This window comes from Bombus terrestris, chromosome 1, assembly GCF_910591885.1.
Source record: "Bombus terrestris chromosome 1, iyBomTerr1.2, whole genome shotgun sequence".
Lineage (NCBI taxonomy): Eukaryota > Metazoa > Arthropoda > Insecta > Hymenoptera > Apidae > Bombus > Bombus terrestris.
The window spans coordinates 12,660,978-12,683,960 of NC_063269.1; the positions used below are offsets into that span (position 1 = coordinate 12,660,978).

At 40.0% G+C, this 22,983-nt stretch overlaps 1 protein-coding gene across 9 annotated transcripts in view; it reads left to right on the forward strand.

The window, feature by feature from the left end:
• LOC100643231 (probable nuclear hormone receptor HR3) overlaps positions 1-22,983 on the forward strand; it is a 135,699-nt gene that overhangs the window by 39,577 nt on the left and 73,139 nt on the right. The window contains exon 1 of one of the 9 annotated variants that reach the window (XM_048407725.1): positions 13,975-15,045. The exons of 7 other annotated variants lie outside the window; for them this stretch is intronic. The gene's annotated coding sequence lies outside the window, so the exon portion shown is untranslated. Of the gene's footprint in view, positions 1-13,974; positions 15,046-22,983 lie in introns of those variants that run through there. One more of the 9 variants, XM_048407731.1, reaches the window with a different exon arrangement.

A 22,983-nucleotide genomic window follows, 5' to 3' on the forward strand; every position in this document is an offset into this window, starting at 1 on the left:
ATATAAACTATATCGCACATATCTTAATATTTGAAAGCACGAATATTTTTCTATTAAAATTCAACGTTGCTCATACAGTTGTCAGACGAAATATGTTATCACTTGTATCGTGCGCCTTTAAACTCTTTTTGATTATTTTTATCTTACATATCATGAATATGCGACGTATGAATCTTTAAAAACGATATCATAATAGCTATACGCGTTAACATTATGTTAACCATGAAGCATCTTACAAGCGTAAAGACTTGAAATAGAAAGTCGTAGGTCAAATCAGCCAAATTTCAAAATAGCCGAAAACCCATTTCAAAACTGGCTATTGTGTACAATCTATCTCGTGTGTACAAGTATTAGCCGTCGAATAAATTACAACGCACCGAATAAGAATGGAGTAATCAATTCGCAGAGGATACTCACTCGCGGGTTCGCCGATGGCGGTCATAGCGGCGGTTGTAACGACGCGACGCAACGGTGGAGAACGGAGAAGGCGCGAGAATGCGAAGGGAGAAAACCATCTGTCAAGTTAGTAGCCGCTTTCCCCGCCTGGGGCAGCCAAATCGTTTCCGGGCCCGGACCCGGGCCTACAGCCTCGTCGCCTCTTTTCTTCTTCGTCTTCTTCCTTCTTTTTTCTCCCCACTTCTTTTCTTCATCGGTGTAGTTTCTGTTCGTTTCACGTTACTCTCGCTTTGGCTGTATGCCGAACCTGGTCGATGCGAGTTCATTGGTTGCGCAACTCGCCAAAACCAGCATCTCGCCCCACGTGCTCGCTTCGCTTGAGTTTGATACTTTCGCATGGCAGTGGAGTCTTGTTCTGTTGTATGGAGAACCGGTACTGTGTTCCATGATGAAGTTAACACAGAAAATACGGATCTTTGAGGTATACTTAAATGTTAAAGTATCATAATGGAAATAAACGTATAATAATAGACAATAGACAATAAACAACGAGAGAAATAGATAGATCATAAATAATAATAAATAAAAAATAATAAATTTCTACCTCCATTAAGGTCTATATTATTTTTCCCTAAGGTTTCTGTATCTATTTAGTAATTGTACAATAGGAAGAAAGTTGTCATCGTAGGATCGTTTAACATTTAAAACTGCACAATATTAATCCTTTTTTGCCATGTTTTAGTTTTATATTATTAAATAATGTGCTAAATGTAATATAAAGTATTTGAACAATTTTGTTTTTTAATAAGTATGAGATAGATATATAAAATTCGTTCGACGTTTAACATCCTAATGAGAATAAAGTCAATAAAATATCAGAGAGGTAAAATCCTAGATAATACAATAGATTCTGGTTTCAATTTTTTGCTATAAGAATCGTAGCTATTTTCTTTCCTTCTTCTACTACACAATGTAATAGTCAAGATTTGATTTCGTATATTTAGAATAAAATAGAGATGTTATTTTTGCATGAGAAAATATTATTCACAATGCTGTATTTTACACTTCCATCGTATCTCATAAATTGGTATTACCTACAATTACTGAAAACATTTCTGGGAACTATTGAATTAAACAAGAAAACGAAGGGTTGATCTTATTGTGCTTGTCTTTCTCGAGACAAACCGGGTCCAAGAAAGAGAGCCACGTTACGTGAGGAAGATTACATAATTGTTAATATCTTTTATTCGCAGGTACGAACGTACAACAACCGATTATATGATAATTGCATGTTGTCCAATTGGACGTCAATAAGGAGTTGCGTCGCAATTACGCGAAATAATATCTTGCTCGTGAGACTAAATTTTGCCGCGATGAGTTTCGAGCTCACGCGATCTTTAACAGCTTGCGAATGAAATCGATTTTATACAGAAGTAAACAAAATTAACCGTGCACCTGCTGCGTATGATCCTCAACTCTGACCGTTCGAGTTAAAACTAATCAAATCTACATCGTCTCTTGAACCAATTTATCATTCTTTATTCAACGTATATCATCATCCAGTTATTAAAATAGCATCGAAAACCCAAGAAGAAAAGGTCCTCTTTAGAAACCAACGAAATTAAAAAAACCTCTTTTTAGCTTTGTATCTTCTCTCGGTGCATCTGCGTGTCCCGAAACCAACGGCCACCCTTAAATGGAACGAGCCGCGTGCTTTTCACTTTGTAACCGCCTTCATCACGGCGGAAATCTGCGTTTCAGCGAGGCCCAAAAGCGCATGAAACAGAAGAACCTGGACGAGGGAAGGGCAACAGTCGAATTCTCGTCTCTGGTGCAGGTCGCGATGCATATATCGAGTGGACGACGTTTTAGCATCGACGACGATCTCCGAGTGAGACCAGCAGCAGAAGCGGCGACGGTAAAAGAGAAAGAGAAAGAGAAAAGGGTGGATAAGAGAGGGATGGCTAGAAGGTGGGAGGAAAAGGGAAAGAAAGAGAGAGACCCAGATTTCATTTTCGTTGATGAGCTTGGCATCGGTCCAACTCGACTAAATATATACTCCCTTTCTCTTCCTCTCTTTCTCTCTCTCGCGCTCCTACCCCTCTTCCCACCACTTCCATCCCGGCCCGTACCCTTTTCTTTTTCATTTTCGTCGGGTTCTATGCAACCAGAAACTCGGTAGATCCGCGAGCGAATTTCTGCGACTTGAACCGTGCAAAATTATCTGTAATATTAATCCGATAATATTAAAATCATGATGTTTGTATATCCGTGAGACATAACCGGACATAATCTGTCAAAGAATTAAGTGGTTCGGTTACATGTTTAGGTATTAGAAAATGATAGAAAATGATCAAAATCTGTGTAGATCTACCTAAATATTAGTAAGGTATCATTCTATAAATACCAGGAAATTGTAGAAGTATAATTACTCATAAAATAAAAATTGGAAAGGATTTATATTAGATGAAATTAAGTGTAAAGTTAAAAATGAATACATGGGATGGAGAAATTCAAGCGGAAATAGGATATTCTATGCAGAAGATAAAAGTCGATATTGATATAATATTAATATCCAGAAGTCTGTTAACAATAACAATTTTCACTAGTAGAAAACGTAAATTGAGTATAATATTATGATTAAAGTGACTAATTCTACTTTTACGTATGACTACGTAAATACGTTTATATGATTAATATTTCATCATCGAACCCTTAAATTCATTGTTATTCACATCTGAAACGTACAAATTCTCGTAACACGTTCGCAGAAAACTAAAATTCCCGAAATTCCCAAATCGTGTAACAGAATAGATGCGAGGTCGGAGAAATCGTTCGACGTCCGAAGATTAGACACCATAAACCAAATCACCAAAACGAGAAAGCTAAAGGAAGGTAGAACACTCAGACAACAACTAAAGAAAAAATAGTCAAAAAAAAAAAAAGAAAATACACAATGGATAGCCCAAAGACGGGTTGATTCTGTTGACGAGCGTGAATTGAACAGGCCTCGAGAAAAACGACAGTCAATGCGTGCGATCGAACCCGCGTTCGTCGCAATTTAATTTATGACTGTGCTCGTTGTAAATTTCACCTCGCATCTTGTTACAGTGCCGAAACCGTGCAATGAACCCGCCTGTTCCAACGAGAAAGCTGCCTACGACAATGTCTCGATTCATTTCGCTGCGAGCAGGTACCGCTGTCTGCAAATGGCAATGAATTTCAAAGCGGCGCGGCGGGGAATAGCGGGCGGAGACTTTCGTTTATGGTCCCCTATAGAGGGGAAAATCTCGTCAACCGCCCTACTTAATTAAAGAAACAGGTAAATCCAGCATCGGTAAATGGCAACCGATACGACCGCAACGTTGTTGCTATATGTATGTTGCTGGTAAAGGAATTTGGAAATGGTTTTTCTTTATTAGGGGGTGATCTACCACGTTTTCTTTAACTTTGAAATTCACAGATAGTTTCTTTAAAACCCACAGTAATTATATACAATAATTTCCAAGTGTTTCGATGCGTGTTCTTAACGACCCATTAGGTTCATTATTCGAGATTTATAAAAATTATAATTTATGTTATTGTACCACAGTTATAATCTTATAAGCATATTACAAATATTTCTCCGCATTATATCAGTTTCCATTGTAACGGTCGGTGCACATATTACGACAATCAAGCAGGTGAGGACTATATTGGTGAAATTTTCAGATTCCCAAAAAAATCGCGATGAAGTCATCGAGTTTGGTGATACGTCGCTTTCACGAGCAAGCCGATTACGCGATCGCGCCGTGTCCCTGCCGCGAAAACAATCCGGATCTTTGTGAGTGGAACGTCGATTGAAATCGTATAAAATATTTTTTCTCTCTTAATTGGACATTGTACGATGGCATTGTTGCGCGATCGTGACCTCTAAAGAACGCGTTAATTGTCTCTCTTTCTCTAGCTCCACTCCGAACGAAACCTCCAAAGATAATACATTAAAACCATCCTTGAAGTAATATATAAAATTCTACTCCAAAAGAAACAACTTTCAAGATCCATAAAAGTTTCACGAAAGTTTCATAAAGCTGATGCATACAGTTTCTCGAGGAGAAAGTAATTCCTGCGAAGACGCAGCTGCTTGAAAAAATTCGATTGTCGCGTACGCGGATCGATTGTCATTCGACGAAGGCTTCAGCCGCGGGAAACGTAATAAAATTTTCGAGAAAACTCTGGTTCGAATGTCGTTTTGGTGAAAACGTCGCGCGAACGACGGGGAGCGATTGCGCGATCTTTCGCCGGCAATTCTACGAGCGGAGCTGCTCGTTTTCGGGTGACGACAGGAATTTCAATGGGCAGAGTTATATATCGGCGGGTGACGCGGCTAACGGTACATCCCTGCACGCTTTCAATGGTCTACCAACCTACCTACCTATCTACCTACGTACCTATATATCGCTCATAGCGCCTAGGCCCGCATCGATCGCGCCTATATGCATAACGCGTACATACATACATACCTATCGATCGCTTCGTTTCGTCGCTCTCGTCATCTCTCTCGTAGCAACCCCTCTCTCGCTGTCTCTTCGTCTTCTTCTGCTCTTCACCGGTAGTGCCATGCCGTCAGGCTTGTTTTCTCGAACGAGAGAAGGCGGAAAGTACGCTCTCCGGCTCTCTTTTTCTCCGCCTCCAACCTAGTCCAAGCCTTTGGCAACGCGAGACTTCTTTACCCCTCGATCATACTTTCGGCTCCTTTTTTCCCTTTCCGTTAATTTTTCGTCATTTTTCTTCTCCTCCTCCACCTCTTCTTCCTCGTCTTACTCTCTTTCGTTTCGTTTTCTTTTCTCCTCGCAGCCTAGCTTTGACTAAACCCTTGACTGGTTACCGAGTAAACCACGAGAGACGAAGAACGAGAAAGGAGCTTCTCCGTTTGTCGAAATTGGGAAATCCTCCACAGCCGCTTCGAAAGAGCTCTAATTGTTCCGGCGGATTTTTTCGAAGTCGATCATATCGAGACTTTCGGCTATATTTCAGTTGATTGAAAGGGGCGTTACTCTTTGTGCGAGCTGAGAGTCGTTCCCTCGCGATCCTCGTGACAGCTTGCTGCCTCCTTTGTCGACCGTGTCTTTTTGTATTCCGATTGTATCCGTAGCTTGTATCGTATTCGACGATTATGGATATGTTTCTAAGATTTCTCTTTTTAACGTTCTCAACTTGCTTCTTTCCTTTTCTTCCCAATTTTCATATTTCTCGAGGGAGTCTGTGAAACGAAGTTCCCTATGAAAATTTCTGGTCTTCCATTTGCTTAATTGATTCACGACGAGTGTACAGATCCATTAGCCGGCTGATAGCTTTTCCGTGGACAGTCAGGAACGTTGAAGATACGGGTCATTGACAGTGACTGCGTGTGAATAACTGTAATCCGCCGTTTCACCGTACACGGTAGAACCGGTAAACAGAATACACATGCCAGCGTCTCCGACCAAATTCGTTATCCACGGGAGCACTAGACGACGAGAGTAGGAGGAGGAATTAAGCAAGCACGACGGGAGATGGAACTTTCTAACCATTTTATATAGACCGAATCGACGTTATCGTTGCTGATAATCGTCACCTTCTGACAGACTGATCAACGCCGGATTTCGGATGTTTACCTACCCCTTTGATATCTCTGGTCTATGCTCTTGTATTGCTTTCATATCATCTCATAAATTTCGGATTATCTCTCAATAAAAGATAATAAACTGTTTTATAAGGATATTAATTTTTTCACTGAACCATCGAGAATATTGACCTTCACGCTTTATGATTTTGCCGACGACATAACACTTTCAATATCTGATAATTTGAACGACTATTTGATCGTTCCGTATCTTTTTGAATATGACTGCCTGTTTAACAAGTAAGCTGTATTTATCGATTGCTAGTGTAGTAAAGTTTCAGTTAAACGAAACATATTGCTCCCACTGCAAATTTCACTGGTCGTTCCTTTATAATAAACCCGCCATGCTCTTGTTAACAAACAATTAATAGGAAACGGTCAGAATTATACGGTTACGTTGTATTATAATATATATGCATAGATAGTATATAAATCACCCATTCGTTAACCATATCCAACATTAAATTAATGTAGCAGGAATTTAGATAGAGCAAACTAAACCATTTTTAGATAATAATTAATGTATCCGCGATCTCGTTACTTTTTACACAAGCTTGAAAATCAATTTAACTTCGTCATGTTTTTGATTAAATAATGAAAGAAATATTTAATGGTATTAGAAATGAAGCAACTCTTATCGTATTTCAATTATTAGCGACAGTTTTATAATTACATCACCCCAGAACTTAGAATTCTCAAATAATTCCGAAGAATAAAATTCCGCTATTCCATTACACCGTACCTAAATACATACAGGATATAGATATATTCTTTCTTTTCGAACGGTAAACCCAGCTCTCGAATAGCATACACGCTATAGATTATAAAGACAAGTGGTTCAGGAGTACAATAAACGCATCTCCTCTTCCGTTTCCCGCGTGGCGGCCGCTGCAGCGGAAACCTTCTCTTGTTATTGAAAAATCATACGAAAAGCGATACGTCGTTCCGTGCGGGTGCGATGACTCGATTCGAGGATATTCCTTTATTTTTTTTTTTTTTTTTATAATACTTTCCTCCCTTCACCGAGTTCTCATTCATTCACGACGAGCACCTTTGCCTACGATCTCGATCGTGTAGGTAACCTTGTTAGTTCACTGAGTCTCTTTGCCTTCGCCGTACGTAATAATAGGAGTCCTTTTCTGGTTCGGTATTCGATCGCTATAGATCAATCGATCTTCCCACGTACCTGTACGGAAATCTCTGTATAATGTGCAAAACGACAATGAGATCGACAGGAGGGTGGACGACCTAACGGTACGATATCGTGTGTCGGTCCGTTCGCGGTGATCGAACAATTTGTACGATTTCAATTTTTATAGTATACTGGGCTGATTGTGTTACACTCCGCATGTGATGGACAGACCAATTTTTTATACACTTTATTTTATTGAGTTTTCTACACGGTACAGTTTTTAACATTGTGGCTATGGAATTTCATGTAGATATTTATTTTTTATAGTATTATTTTCTCTTCCATCTAGATCTTCCAATTTTATGACATTCAGAGAACTTGAAGTATTTTTACTACTATTTTATTTTTTTTATTTTTTTATTTCAGCACAAACTTCAATGGAATAATATTTAGTTAGCTTTAAAATGAAAATATAAAATCTTTTAAGAAGATTTAATTTATCCAAAATTCATGCAAAGCTAGTTTCTTAATTGTTAGATCGCAATTAACTTTCCACTAGACGAATATCAAGTCGAGAATAAGGTAAAAAAGAAATATATGTATACAAATTAATGGAAAGAAAATTTCGCGGATACGTGTATGTTCTACAAGCACGACGAGAAATAAAGAAGTGAAATATGCTTTTAAAGCGCGGTCGGGGGACAGAGAGTGGAGTCAAAGCAAGAGAGTCGAGGAGTAAAACGTAAAACGCGAAGAATAAGAGCTAGAGGTAAAAGACTTAAAAGAGCTAAAGAGTTCATAAGAAATAAAGTGCAAGAAGAGAATATAGACTCGCGAGTTTTGGTCGTGTGGCGATATACCTCGAGTATAGTTTTAAATTGGACACTTTTATTAAGAAAATTCTGTAGGAAAATAAAAAATACAATTCACGAGTTCATAAGACATCTTGGATTCAATATTTAACCCTTAACTTCGGCTCCGAGTGTATTTTACTTAATTGTATGATAAATTTCGTTTCCTTGAATCTTCCGGTATGATTTAACGTGTTTAAATAACATCTTTTATCGCTTAAGAAGTTACAACGTTCATGCAACAGCGGCATATAATGTTGTAATAGAATCTCGTCCATATCTTGGAGGAAAATTAAACGCGTTCGAATGATCTATTACGGCGATAATGTTCGTGGGACAATGAAGAATGTAATATCTACAAGCTGCTTGCTGTCACGGTTACTTTCCATTATTATGAAGTTCCACTGGAGTGATGGACACTATGCAATATCTCGAGCTCCACGCCCTTGCACGTTTTCCGCTACAGATGTCACATGATACGGGACATCAGGTCCGAAATAACACTGAATTTATAGCGGTACTGTCCATCATCGTGTGCCGCTGTTTGGAGCTTGTTTATTGCACACGAAGTGCATTTATGCTTTTAATAAAAACATTTTCATAGCGAAAAACCATGTCGGAAATTCAAGAGCTGTGGCTGTGCTACATTTATATTGTTATCGGTTTTGTACACTTGCCACTAGTATACTGTTATTAAAAGTTGTGCTTGGAGCAGAGAATGTCACAGAAAAAAGATGATTTTCGCGGAAAATCCAATAAAATGTTTGTAGAATAAATAAGATAGATGAAAAGTAAAATACAACAATTTGAATATTCGTTTGTGCGTTGCAAAAAAAGAAAAATATTATACTATGATCAAACGAATTTATCAATTTCGACGATTAAAATGGTAAATCCTTGTTCAGATTAGCCAAGTTGCTTTTTTTTAAGCCACCTGTGTCAAGTAATTTCAATTTAAGCTTGCGTATATATAAGTCAAGTTATCTGTATCTTGAGGCAAAACAAGAAAACTAACTTCAACTAACGGATATCTAAAGTGACGCCAAAGAAGCTGATACTTTGTTGGAATAATAAATATAGTTTATTTTAAATGAACACGTACTTTCATTAGTTTGTAACTCGGATTGTACACAATTCACAATAAATTCAAATTGTGCTTCGTGTTCCAAGAAATAGTTGAAAGGACGTCAACTTCACTCGAAAACTGGTAAAATTCAAATCTAGTAAACGACAGTAACGAGCAGTTTGAGTTCAAGCAACTTTCACTACGAAAATATTTGATATCATTTAACCACTTTCTACTCTTAGTGTTAGCACGTGCAAAAAATAAATCGAATAAAAGATTCGAGAACGTGAGATCTGTTAAAACCCTAAAACTTCAACTTTCCCTAGATCACCGTATATCTTCCGCTTCACCTGCCTCGATGTAACGATATTTGACACTTGCCGTTCAATGGCTGGCACACCTGGAACGAAACAAAGAAGAAACCCAACAAACGCAATCGGGCAAAGAGCCGAAGATTTAAGAAAACGAAAGAAAAAAACCGAGAAAGAACCGCGAAGATCCTGTTTTACTCGCTTCCTTTTATTCGAAGGCTTCAGTATTCACGCAGTGCCACGTGAATCTTTCATCGTTGAACATACGAAGAAACAGGTACCGTTCCGCGTAATGTTCCACGGGCGTAAAAGAACGACTGGTTCACCGCTCCTTTGCATTCTCGTCGGTGTGGTTGCACGCCCGGTTCCGCGTTCGCGAGTTAATTCAGATCGTGCGGCCGAACAACAGCCGGGCTTCTTTGTATTCGACGCAGCCTCTGGACTCCTGATTAGGGTTAACGGTGGTAGCCAGTCGATGGGTGTACCTTCCTTGTCGTGTATACATAACGCCTATAGGCGTCATCCCTGCCGATCGATCCCTCGTGAGATCGATCGTCTCGTGGCAAGTGCGTGCGCCGCTCGTGGAACATGCCTCTCGTTCGTCACAGGAAAATCGGAGAACTTTCCGCGAAAGCCCTCAAAAATTTAAATGAATACCTTATCAAGAGGGTAAAAAGATGAAAGTAGGAAGTTGGGATGGGAGTTGTCGCTTGGCGATCACCTGCTTGGTATTTCGGATCAACGTCCGCTGTGGGAGGATGAAAATGAAATGTCAATGGGGATGGTTCTCGACTGAGGATGATTATGGTAATTAAATTCGTTATTGTATACATTTGAATCTAAACGAGTAATTTTTTGGTTGATCAAGCCTGTCTATAACGATGGAATGATGGAGTGATGAAAGAACGTTCGTTCGAGGTAAGTTTGATCCTAGGCTAATGTCTGTCTACGAACGACTGAAAAAACGTTGTAATTATGTCAGCAAATGATGTGGAAAGAAGCTGAAACGCGGTATACTCTTCTATGGTTATATTTACTGCGAGCCGTAGGACATTTGCATTTGTGGCTGAATACCCTGGGCTCTTCCACTTTCTACCGTCATTTTTCAGCTTTCTTTCTTTCGTATTAAAGAGCCAACGTCTCCATAAAAAAGGGGCGAGAAGAGGCAAGCACAAGAAAGAAAGAGAGGAAGATGATGCAAAAAAAGAATACGTCGGGAGCGTTTACATTCGTCCGAAGTTAACTTCATGCTAAATTATAATTCTGAAAAAGTACGGCCGAGGTATGTCCTCGTTGCATGCTACGCCAAGCAATTTTATTCGTTTTCTTTTTTTTCGCTCCTTCTTCCACTACTCTCCGCTCAACCTCCTATCTGCCTTTTTTTAGAGGGACGAACTTGTATAATATTCAAGCTGAACTTTCCTATTTATCGTACATTCGTCCATCATAATTGAGCCACTGCCTTCCCTTTTCGTTTTTCTCGGAGTTAACGGGGAGCAACTTCTTGCATCGCCGCCGGTAATTTGCGGAATCGGAAAGAAATTTCATTCTTTCATGGCCCTTCGATGTCAATAGAAACTTTATGAAAATTCAATTTTCCTCCGATCTTGCGATTCTTCTTTGTTAGAATAAAAAGGATAGATCCGTTAAAAGTCTTTAAATATTATTTCTTTAAGAAGATCCCTTAAAGACACGATATCAATCAATCTGATTTAAGTCGCAAAGTTTTATCGGCTCGATGCAAAACGAATAATGAGAATACGAGGAGGGTGCGAGTCCCCTTTGTTATAAGAAACAGGATAGATCCATTGAGACAAATTCAACGTCTTTCTTAAAGACACGATATTTAGAATGCAATTAAGAAGATGTTATTTAAAGAAAGGTACGCTTCATATTTTAATTATAAGGAGTACTTTGCTTCGAATAGTTTGTACATTTTTGTACATTTAAATTTATAATATATATAAATATATAAATATTCGCAACCTAATGCCAATTATCAATTATCAAATCTGTTTTGTTTAAGTTAGAAAGTTTTATCTATTCGATGCAAAACAAATAATGGTAACCTAAAGTAGATATAATTATTCTCTATTCTTAAAAAGGTTTAATGTACCGATTAAAGAGTTAATGCCAGTCAATCTGATTTAAACCGAAAAGTTTTATCGGTTCGTTGCAAAATAAATAGTGGTAACCTAAAGAGGGTGAGTGACCTACCCGAACGTGACCCTGTTTCCCTGAGTTTCTCTCCTTTCCACTTCTTTTTTCTCTATACGCTATAGCACGATCTCGTGGAGGCTCTTTAGTTTCCTGTTCCTTTCCTCCCTTTTTAACGGTTTCTTCCTTTTACATGCGAGTTACCCTTCCCCTAGTCTATTCGTTTCCTGCGGAACGGGCCATTTTGTTTCGTTTTCCGTTTTGTCTGGAATTTCGCGAGCCCTCAGCCGCCTCTCTGCTCCCTTGAAAATTTGGTTTTCTTCTTTTATTAATATCAATGTTTCAGTATGCAAAAGCGAATCTTTCGTCTACCACTTTGGGGATGAGATTTTCCTCCTCGCCCCCGTAAAGTGGCGCGTTCCTTCCCAATGAATGGTTGATTCTGTGTGACGAGTAAGTTTCGCGAGCGAAAACCAGAGGGAGAACTTTTTTACTTTGACCAGGACGAGTGGCGACGCTTTCAGTGGAGATTCAATGACGTCGTGGTAAAACGAGGATGCTTTTCAACTGTATAAAATTTCACATGAACGTAAATATTTCACCTTCAACGCAGAAATGGAGTGCAGAAATGCTACGCGTAATAAAGTTTATTGTTAAATAGTAATAGTTGATTTTAAAACGTTTGATGTATCAAGATAATAAGAATGGAAGCACGAAATAGTTCAATGTGAATTTATTCAACGTATTATATTTCATAACATACAAAATGTTAATTATTTAGTATGGGTTGTTCATACATTTATACTAATATATGATGTATAAAATATAATTCATTCTATGCAATGTAATGTATAATACATTTCAGTTAGATAATAACATACAATGTTACACTTTCATAATTCTCCTTGCTTTTTGTAAGTGCCTGGTGTTTGATTCTTAAGTTATTCACTGTTCTCTCCTTATTTTTCACTCTTCGACATGCGCTTCTCCTATTGTACAAGTTTCCGCACTCGTATATTCTTCTCGATCTGCTTACGACGTTGCTCCACTTGTTTCCCTTTAAACGTGCCACCTCTTTCTAAAGCTTCTTCCGTGTTGGATCTATTCCGGAAGAATTTTTTATAGGATAAGCTGCGATATTCTTCAGCGTCGGTAATCCGTCCCTTCTTATTTTATTAACGCCTACGAAAGAAGTAAAGAAATTTTTCTTTATATTTTTTCAGTATTGCGACTTCCACCGTGAGCTTCTCCCGTTGCATTCCTCTCTAAGACTTCGCAATGTTCAAGGGTAATAAATTAAACGTTCTCCGTAAGAGCAAATTAATTTCCTTCCGGAAATCCCTAGGAACGAGAGAAGTTCCGGCTCTGCAGCGACGACAGCTTCCTAGCTCGTGACATCACCCTGATGATGAAAACGTAATGAGCGCGAACTATTGTCAGAAAAAAAAAAGACGAAGAAATAAGAGAGACCAGCCTATCTCAACCTGCTTCTCCCCTTTGAGAATCTTCCCTTTCTTTTGTGACCGCATGGTACTTTATATTTACGGGCACGACGAAATGCATCTCGTTTCTTCGTACACTCTGTCGATGCTCCCCTCGTTCACCCCCTTCTTTTGAAGCTCTTTTGAACTCCTAAGTATCCACACTTCCATTGTACCTCTGTCCCTATTCCACTCTCTCTGTTTTCACTTTCTCTTCCTCCGCCCTCAAACCCGAAAAAACAAAAAAAGAGAAAGATTCTTAAAACCGCCTGCATTAGACGAAAAAGTTCATTTCAAATGGAGTTGGCGAAACCGCATCTTCAACCCCCGGATGTGGTGACGCGCGGCGATTTTCACAAAGGACGGCTGCGCTATCACGCTTTCTCCTCTCTCGCGCTACGCAGACCTCGAAAACTCCGGCGATCACATGGAGGAAAAAGCAGGCCAGGGGGACGACCTACGCCAACCCTTTCCTGTTTACAACAATCACTCGACTCGCGAGTGTTGTGTCCGCGACCGGCCAGGAACCACCCTCCACGCCTCTACCGTGTATTTTTTTCCACCGTTTCAACCCCCTCGGTCTGTCTTAAGGACAGATAGCCGCATACACACAGAGTTCCTCGGTTAGTTCGCCCCTCCGGCACTCTGCTGGATCTGCTCGCCTTGCTAACTCTCTCTTTTCTCGTCTCTCTTTCTCTCACCCTCCTCGTCCCTTTCGATTCTCCCTCCTCCCTCCACGTAATCTCCCTATCGCGTCCCACCACCCCACTCCCGTACCCTCTCTGTCGAGCCCTCCTCACTGCCTCTCTGCGCTCACGCTTTCCCTCTCTTTCTCTCTCGCTCCCTTCGTAGTCAGTCGGAGGGAGAGACACGCTAGGACCGAGCGAGAGGGCGATAGTGTCACGGTGGGGCTGGCTCTCTCCGGTCTTGCGCGGCGCGCACCAGTCAACCCGGAGCCACGGTAGCGCAAGTACTGTGTTCGTCACGTTCAAGGGACAGTTACATCAGAAACGGCACGGCTCTTTTACCGGTCTTTAAATAACGTTCGTGTGCAAAGTGTGAGCTTCGCGTTGCGACCGATGTAACGACACGCGGCTAGATCGTCCCGATCGTTGGAGAACGTGTAACGGGCAGTTTTTTTTACATATGCAGTAATATTATACGATCGAATCGAGTGCTTTAAATCATCGTGCCTACGCATGTATACACATGCATACATAGATATAGTAGAGATTATTGGATTGGAAAAAAATAAAGAATCTTATATATACATATAAATGTATATGTATATATAAAAATAATCTAACACAAAGGGAAAAAGGGTAAGGGGGTTGAAGATCCGCGAGTGGTGAGTGACAGGGGATATACGTACGTTGGACGACAGTAAGGGGGTTCAAGCGGAAATCGGCCGCGGATCGTGGAGAACCGATGGCACGCGAGACTACGGAGTCATCCCCTTTATCGGCTCGGTTCGATCGCGCTCTCAGCGATCCTCGTGCGTGGAAAGTCGCAGGGATGGGGTCGTGACTGTCCGTGAGTGTCAGTCGACGCCCCGGTCGCAACACGACGACCGTCGACAGTCGGTCAGAGGGAAGAAAGATCGTTGGCGGATCCTCTTTGAAAGCATAACGAACGATTTAGCCCCGTTATCGGACACACTGGGATTCGCCGCGAGTGGCGGCTGGCAAGAGGGGGAAAAAAAAGATATCGACGTTTCTCGGCGCGGAGAGTGCTCTCACCCTCTCGCGTGGCGAACGTTCCTCAGCGAGAAGCGTGTGCAGCTACAGCCGTGTGTGCACCGTGGTCCCCGGTATCCATGGCCGGTTCACCAGTGAAAGTGAACGATGCGTCGAGACCACCGGCCTCGACACACACGCAGCTATTGTGACAGGGTTACATTTCTGTGATAAGGGAGGATCGCTATCGCTAACCTGGTGATTTTTGGATCGACCAAAGGTATCGTGCACTCCCTGGTTGACGTCTCGGAGGGCAACTTACGTAGAAGTGGTGGGTTTCACGATTTTACGTGTTTATTGTATATCAACTCGTCGTTTCGCTCGGTTCTGATATAATCGTGATAGGCGGACTCATATTATTTTGTACCTTGTCGTATTAAATCTGATTTTCCCGACCTAGTATATAGGATAAACGTAAGGGGAGGTTCGTGTTTCGTTCGGAAATTTTTCGTGGTATTTGGGGCACGGCGATCGAGATGCAAGTGACGTTTTCGATCGTATTTTTAGCATCGATTACATTCACCAGCTAACGATCGGAGAAGCTCTCGATAGTCGTGCTTGCGTGTCGACATTGCAAGATCTCTACCGTTTCCACTTGTTTACCGTGCCATTTGTCAGCTTCTACTGATTGAGTTCCTCCGTTTCGAAAGAAACCACGATTTAAATTGAAAACTCTCCCTTTTTTAGCATTTTCCATTCGACCTTTCCTTCCTCATTCCTTTTCTCAATTCTTTTCCTTTTCTCTTTTTATACCTCATTTAATACGAATTTTATTTATTTTCTCCCGAACGCTCGACGCTCCTTTCATGCGACTGTGAATGTTCCCCTGTTTTCTCGTCCTATCTTTCTCTGGCTCGCGATGTGCCTCCTCGTTCGCAAGTGTTTCGCTCTTTCTCGCTCTTCGCCGCTGTCTTTCCCTCCCCCCGTCCCGCCTACACTCCCATTTACCTCCCGGTTATGGATATTATTAAGTAATACCTACGTTGCGCGCGCGGCGATACGCTTGCGGCCGATCGGCTGTGTGCGTGCGTGCATGCGTGCGCGCGACGCCGCTGCGTGCAGTGTACTTACTTACTCGCGCGTATGCATGCGCGTTAGCATCGCACGCAGGCGAACGGGAAAGCGCGGGTTCTCATCTCGATTTTCGTCACTGACACGCACCAAGTTGCGCGCAATACACGCTACCTTTCCTTTTGTTTTGCGCGCCCCGAATAAGATCTTTGGGGACGGAAGTACCGTTAACAGAAGTCGAAAAAGCTGCACTATAAATTTTCCTCTCTGGACTAGTTTCCAGGACTAGTTTTCAGAAACTGAGGACTTTAGGATTTTTCGAAAACCCGTCAGTGTATTTGATAATGATATTCCTAAATATTATGGTTAAGATGATTCATTGATTATTTCGTATTGATTTATGCTGGTTTTTAGGGATTTTTGGGAGTGACAGGTTTTAAAGGTTTTGGAAGACTCGTCAGGGTGTTTTGAGATAATATCCTTGAATATTATCATTACGATAATCTATTGATTATGTAAATTGAGAACATTTGAAAGAATTTAAATATTAAATATAATAATATTTATATTATAAATATTAAATATTTCAAAATATGTTATTGGATATAAAGTATTTTGGTTTCCTTCTTTAGTTCACGTTTCATCGTTGTCTAACTTGTCTGTTTTTAATTGTTGTTAACTGGGATAGTTTTTCTATAACTACGAAATTAGAAACAAATAAAGATATATAATAATAAGATTTTATTTTATTAAGTATGTTAATTTTACTCTTTGCAAATGTAAATGCGATGTAATTTATTCGTAACAGAAATGACATGACACGTTGAAAAATACTGTGTCTTTAAATGGAGAAATCATTATGTCCGAATGATTAGGTATTTGAGTTAACCCGACTTTCCATGTAAAAGATCTTCTAATGTAAGTTACAACAAATTATGTTCGTATAATTGAGCGTAAAGCATAGTGATTTTCTTCTATCTTTCCACGATTCTTAAAGAATTTTGTTGCGTGAATTATAAAAAATAAAGTATAATAAAAAATAATTATGGTAGAATGACTCAAAGTTGCGAATTTATTCGCAAATGTCTGAAGATAATTGAGCGTAAAACATTGTGGTTCTCTTTCTCTGGTCTCTATCAGTGTTTTTAAGTGGCATTTGGTGGTTTCTTAAACGTCTCTATTGTATGTTTTACAAGAAATTACGTCCGTTTAGATATTGTTAAAATAGAATGATCTAAAATTAGAAAACTGTGCAAGTAATTGAAGATCTACAATTCAACACAGTTAAAAATAATCGCAGTTTCTTTCCTTGTATTACATTTCGTTAATGTTCAATCTAACGATTTTTTAAAAAATGTATAATATAAGTCGTTAAAAAATTGTTAATCTCGAATGACAAAAAATATCTATGAATATAAAAATGGTTAAAAATCGGGAATAACAAATATGAAGAACCAAGATGATAAATAATAATAGATTCTAATGACACAGATTATGCATTAGGAATAGTTTTAAAAAACTGGGTTTAACATTTATAGATAATATCGCATAAGTGGCACTGATTATTCTTAATTACATTTCGTAACGTTAAAATACTGGATGTGTAACATTCTTGCCTATCAACTGGCCGAGTAGAAAATTAAATCGCAATCATAATCAAAATAGTTTCCTAAGGTGTTTTTAATTGGATTATTGGACGTCAGCCGCTTTCTCGTTTCTAATAAATATTGGTGGCACACTTGTTACGCAGGTTGATGTCGTTGACTTTTGAATGAAAGTCCTCGATAAAATGCCACGTGCATCGGAGTAATTAAGAAAGCATAATTCTCGAGCACATTAGAGTCGTGGATACTCGTAATTTCTTATCTCTAACGATGTCCCCATGATGCAAGCGGAAATACCTATGTGCCGCAATATGAAACGGGAAAAGTTGTTTGCGACTGTAACACAATCGAAACTCTCGTTAATGTATGCCTTTCGTGATCATCGGCTCGAAATAATCTCAATTGGACTGTCACTTTCGAATAAAACTTAACAGTTACATCTGTCGTTATTCATCTTCAATGAGATTTATTGAATTAACGAAGAATTCGCTAAAATTTCTTCCTCGTGACAGGAACTATTCTGTTTACATTAGTAAGTTCTACTGATGTGAAAGCGTTTGCTATAAAATAAAGTATAATTAGGTGTATTAAAATTCTACGATTATAATAATTTATATATTTTCTACTAAAAAAGGAAGAAAGAAACAATCTTAAGAAGATTGCGGAGTTACACTGCTATTTCCAACCACTTCTTCCAAATTGCCTGTAATTATCTTCCAATACGAGCAATTAAAGTATTAAATTTTTGGAAGCAGTATTCGAGTTAGAGTTCGAGTGCGTAGCAACTTTTGTGTCAGTTCTGATTCTTCGAAACGTAATCATAAATCTGCGGATCATTATCTGTGTTTAATTTTGCATAAGTATAACAATCAGAAAGTCGTCAGTGGTATGTAACGTGTTCAGATATTCAGAGATTGATTTGTTAACTCGGTTTTGATTATCGTGATTAAATGAAAAATTTATCAATCAGATTGTTGCCTGCATTTATTGCCTTGACGGCAATAAAATTCCCTTCAGGTGTTCGGCAATCTACATGGGATCATAAATCACTAGTCAGATTGTCGAGTCTACTATTCATCCGAATGAGTACGTACTACTACCTGCACCCCCGTTCATTAGTATTAGGACACCTACTAATCTCGTAATAATTGACCTAAATTACTAAGAAAAGGATTAATCGATTTTAAAAATTCTGTATTGATGCTAGATGATGATTGAAGGGATCTAGTAAAAATATGTACAAATTACTTGCAGCTGTGAGTTATGAACAGATAATGAATTAAAAATTATTCTGTTGGTCCTTATATGATACTGATCCTTAATAACTTTCCAGATTTAGTTCATCTTTCGTAAGAGTCCTAACATCTACGAATATCTATGAATCGACAGTATGTCATTTTTTCCAGTATAGAAATATATAAATTTCATTTAAGATTTATTTATCAACATATAACGTAGGCAATAGAACTTTCATTTGCGTAATTTCGTTCGTATATTCATCAAGTTTTCTAACAAACAACGCTTCAGTCAATCAACTAATATCTCATACATACCATATACTCGTATCACCTGTTCAGTGATCTCAATTGAAGTATCACCTTGGAAAGTCGTTATCCATCTTAGCTGGTGAAACGCAATGACAAAACTCGTGCGTTTGTACGCGGTGCAGTGTGTATAAGCGAATCACCTGCGTCCCTCGGTGTGTCGGACAGAACAGCAGCAGCAGCAGCAGTGGCAGCGATGCCGTAATAACGCCGGCACGCTCGTGCCAGAACCAAAGTATACGCTCGGTGTACACGACCTAAATAAGATGCGATGCCCCCCGGGGCGAAAGTAATTCACAGACACACGCGTGCACCGGGGATACAGACGTATAGCGGCCGGGCTCGGGCTATAGTTTACGAAGTGCCGCAGGAACGCGTCGACCGCTTTAGCATAGCTTCGACCCGCGTTTTTCAATTTCTGCACGCGGTGCGTCGCGGATCCTTGTGTCACGTGGAACGCGTAAAATTGACAAGAGAAAGACTTCGCGCCGGATATCAGCCTATACGTTTGTTTCAGTCGTGATGATGTTTGGTAGACGAGAAACATGATTTTATTACGATTTCACCCTATTTGATTTGATACGTCAATGTTCCTAATAGCGAGACTGCATGATTTTATGTATTATACAGAATAACTAAAGCGTATGAGAGATACCAAAATGAAAAAATATATAATGCAGGAGAAAAACAAACTTTTATCTATATATTTTACAAAGACAGATAATTAAAGTTCTAAAAATTCAATTAGAGATTTATAAAATTTTTAGAGAAGTTACGAGTTGGTTATTTTGATCACTCTGGAAGTCTTAAAATTAAAAATATAAAGATGACGATTTGCATAGTCATCAATGCTAAATCACGACACCGTATGGGTAATTTATACTGGAATTTAGAAGTAGGAAGCTAATTTTCGTCTTGCTAACCCAAACCTGACCTAAATCTCAGCCAAATTTAACTCAAACCTAATAGCAGGTTTCACGATCGTGTGCATTCATTAAAAATATATCAATTTATCGAATAGTCCAGTGAAACGACGACGTATCGTTGCCTCAGGTCCTCCATTCGATCATTTTAATGTTTTCACGTTGTCTCTTTTCGATGTTTGTAACGTTTTCACGTCATCGGTTCTATCATTCTCGTAACGTGTTATTTGTAAAGTTTTGAGCAGCAATGATTGTTCATCTGTCCAAGAAGCAGCGCACAGGAATGTAGAAAAAAATTTCGATGCTGCGCAATTTTACAATTTCATACGTTTAGTGATACAATGCGCACAAATCCGGCTATTGGAAATATAATACAACTATGGAAAATATAAAGTACTCGAATTGCATAGTATTACTGCCGTAGAATCAGAACGTCGCATCATTCGTCTGCATCAGAGCTAACGAAGATCGACCAGGAGTTTACACATTGTCACGCGGCAAGCGTGCTAACCGCGCAATAATGGATGCATAGATGAATTGGAGGATCGTTAACCGGCGATGGACGTCGAGATGGCGTTATCGCCGGTATGGCGAGTACACCCGTGTTCGATGTTTCGTTGGTTATGTCGCTTTAATTTGGATTTGGAGGATGTTTCGGAATAGAATAATAGTTACACTTTCTATATGCTTTAAGGAAGAATTTTGCATTGTAGAAAGATTGAACTTGCTCTATATTCATTATTTCCTGGATAACTATATAAGTAATATATTGTTTTACAAAGTTTCATTACAGATTATTTGTATTACATATTAAGTCGTGTATTAATCGTATTACGAATTAACGTGTGAATACGTTTTTGATTTCTTTATAAAAATGTTGAATGAATTTACAGACGTTAGAAATACATCTACTAAATTGTATAGGAAATTCAATATTTATCAAGAAAATGAAGTCTTTATATTACCGTCTATCAATCGTTATAAGTATATTTAAAAAAAAAAAATTTTTTTAAAGGAAACCAACTCTCATAAGTCGAAAAATGTATTATCTCTAAAGAATTCCACGCTACATGACCATGTAGTGCACACCGAAAAAAAACGAAAACGTCGGATGTCCGATAGCTGGTGTAGAGATATATTCATAAAAAAAAACCGCGAACCGGCGCGCATCGAGTCGCGAAAGGGGTTAACGGTTCATTATCACCCCATTTCATCGGTAGAGGCGCAGCACACCGGCACGGAACTCGAGCCACACCGGTGGAAAGACCGTATACAGGAGGGATAGAGTGGTGTATAGATGTATATCAGCGTGTGTAGAGTTACGTATATATACTGTATAAACGTGCATGTTCGACGGGACGCGTGGCGAACGAGGAGGCCCGCTAGCCGCGGAGAATAGAGCGAGAAAAGAGGGAAGAAGACCGTGTGTAGAGGAGAGGGAAAGAAGGAACGAGGAGTGCATCGAGGCAACGAGTCAGTGGGCTAGTGGGGCCGACAGAATGTAGCCCGTACTACGGTACACCATCTCCCTCTTTATCTCTCCCTCGTTCCTTCCGCTCTTCCTTTCTTCCTTCTTTCCCATCGTGTGCCTACTCTCTTTCTCTATAGGCCTATCTCTTTCTGTTCCGCGTACCAGGCTATACACCGTCTCATCTTTTTCTCCTCTCTACTCGTTCTCCGCTGCAAACCATATATAATAGCGGGTTCGCTATTCGTCTCGGTGTGTAGGTCGTGGTTGCAACCATGCAACGGGGTTCTCTACGCCCGTATGTCTATGTATGAGTATTCACACTTATACACATGAAAACACTTGCAGAACAGTGCACGGACGAAATTACTATAGCAACGTCGATCGTGGTACATACAGATACATATATGGTGTTTTTTGCGCGATTATACAATGATAGGAGTGCGTGCAGTATCTACGGATTATCGTAGCGACGTGTTTACCGGTGCACTAAATATAGCAGCGATACGGTTCATTAGAGTACTCCGGTGTGCACTCCGGACCGCCGTATATTTACGTATACATATGTAGGCGCGTATATAAGGGAGTCGCGATTTTTTCGCGCGCGCTTTCGTCGCAGTTATTGCGTAACACCGTTGGCGTGTACACCGGCTGCCACGTCACACACGTGCACATCCCTGTTGGACTACAAATCACGGTGACACAGTTCATTACACGGGTGCAGTGTGTCGTCGTCTATGTACATGCATGTAGTTATGTATACATACTAACCTTACCGAGCGCAACGTAAATGACGAACACCTTGCATGTACACGATTCTCTTCTCCCTTCTCCTGATGTACATGCTCTCTTCATGCAGGTGTACACAAAAAACCACACGTACATATACAGATACACGTTCCTCTCTCTGGCATACACCTTGTGCACATTTATTCTCGTCACATGCACGTGTTATACGTGCACGCAGGGACATACGCAGGGACATACTTACACGAAGAGGTACGTATGTAGCGAGTAGAGTCGCGAATGTAGGCACATCGCATCGCCGCGACGATGCTTCCTTCCACGGTGAATCTCAACCTGCCCTAGAGAGGCACTGTAAAGCGGCATGAAAGCACGGAATAGGCCGCTGGTGGATGTGCTCCCGTCCGCGTCATTGTGTGTATATCTATACGCGCTTGTGGATAGGTATATAGGCGGGTGGGTGGGTAGGCAAGGCAAGGCAGGCTCGGCTGGTGGTCGCTTGGTTGCGAGGTTCGCTCGATAGCAAAGTGCGGTTCCCCTCGACACGGGCTCTAGTACTTGCAACGCGGCAGGATTAAAGGGGAACAGCCCGTGTACGGAAATGCACGATCGATGTGCACATGTCTGAATTTTCGTGTCAAGTCGTGACCGATCGACCACGTTCTGAGGTTACGCGACGCCCTGCTTCATCCCCCGATGACGAGCAATTCTATTCTTTAGTTCTCACTACGAACTTTCGACAAGTTTTGTTCTTCTCTCTGAAGGAATTTGGTGATCTGGTGAAGAGTTTTCTATTCTTTTGCCGTGGAAATCTTGTAAGGAATTCTTCGTTCTTCTTCTAGGATACATATTTGGTTGTTTCTCGATGATGTGGAATTTCGTGCTTCTTTCCAGAATTTTGATGAAACTCTCGAC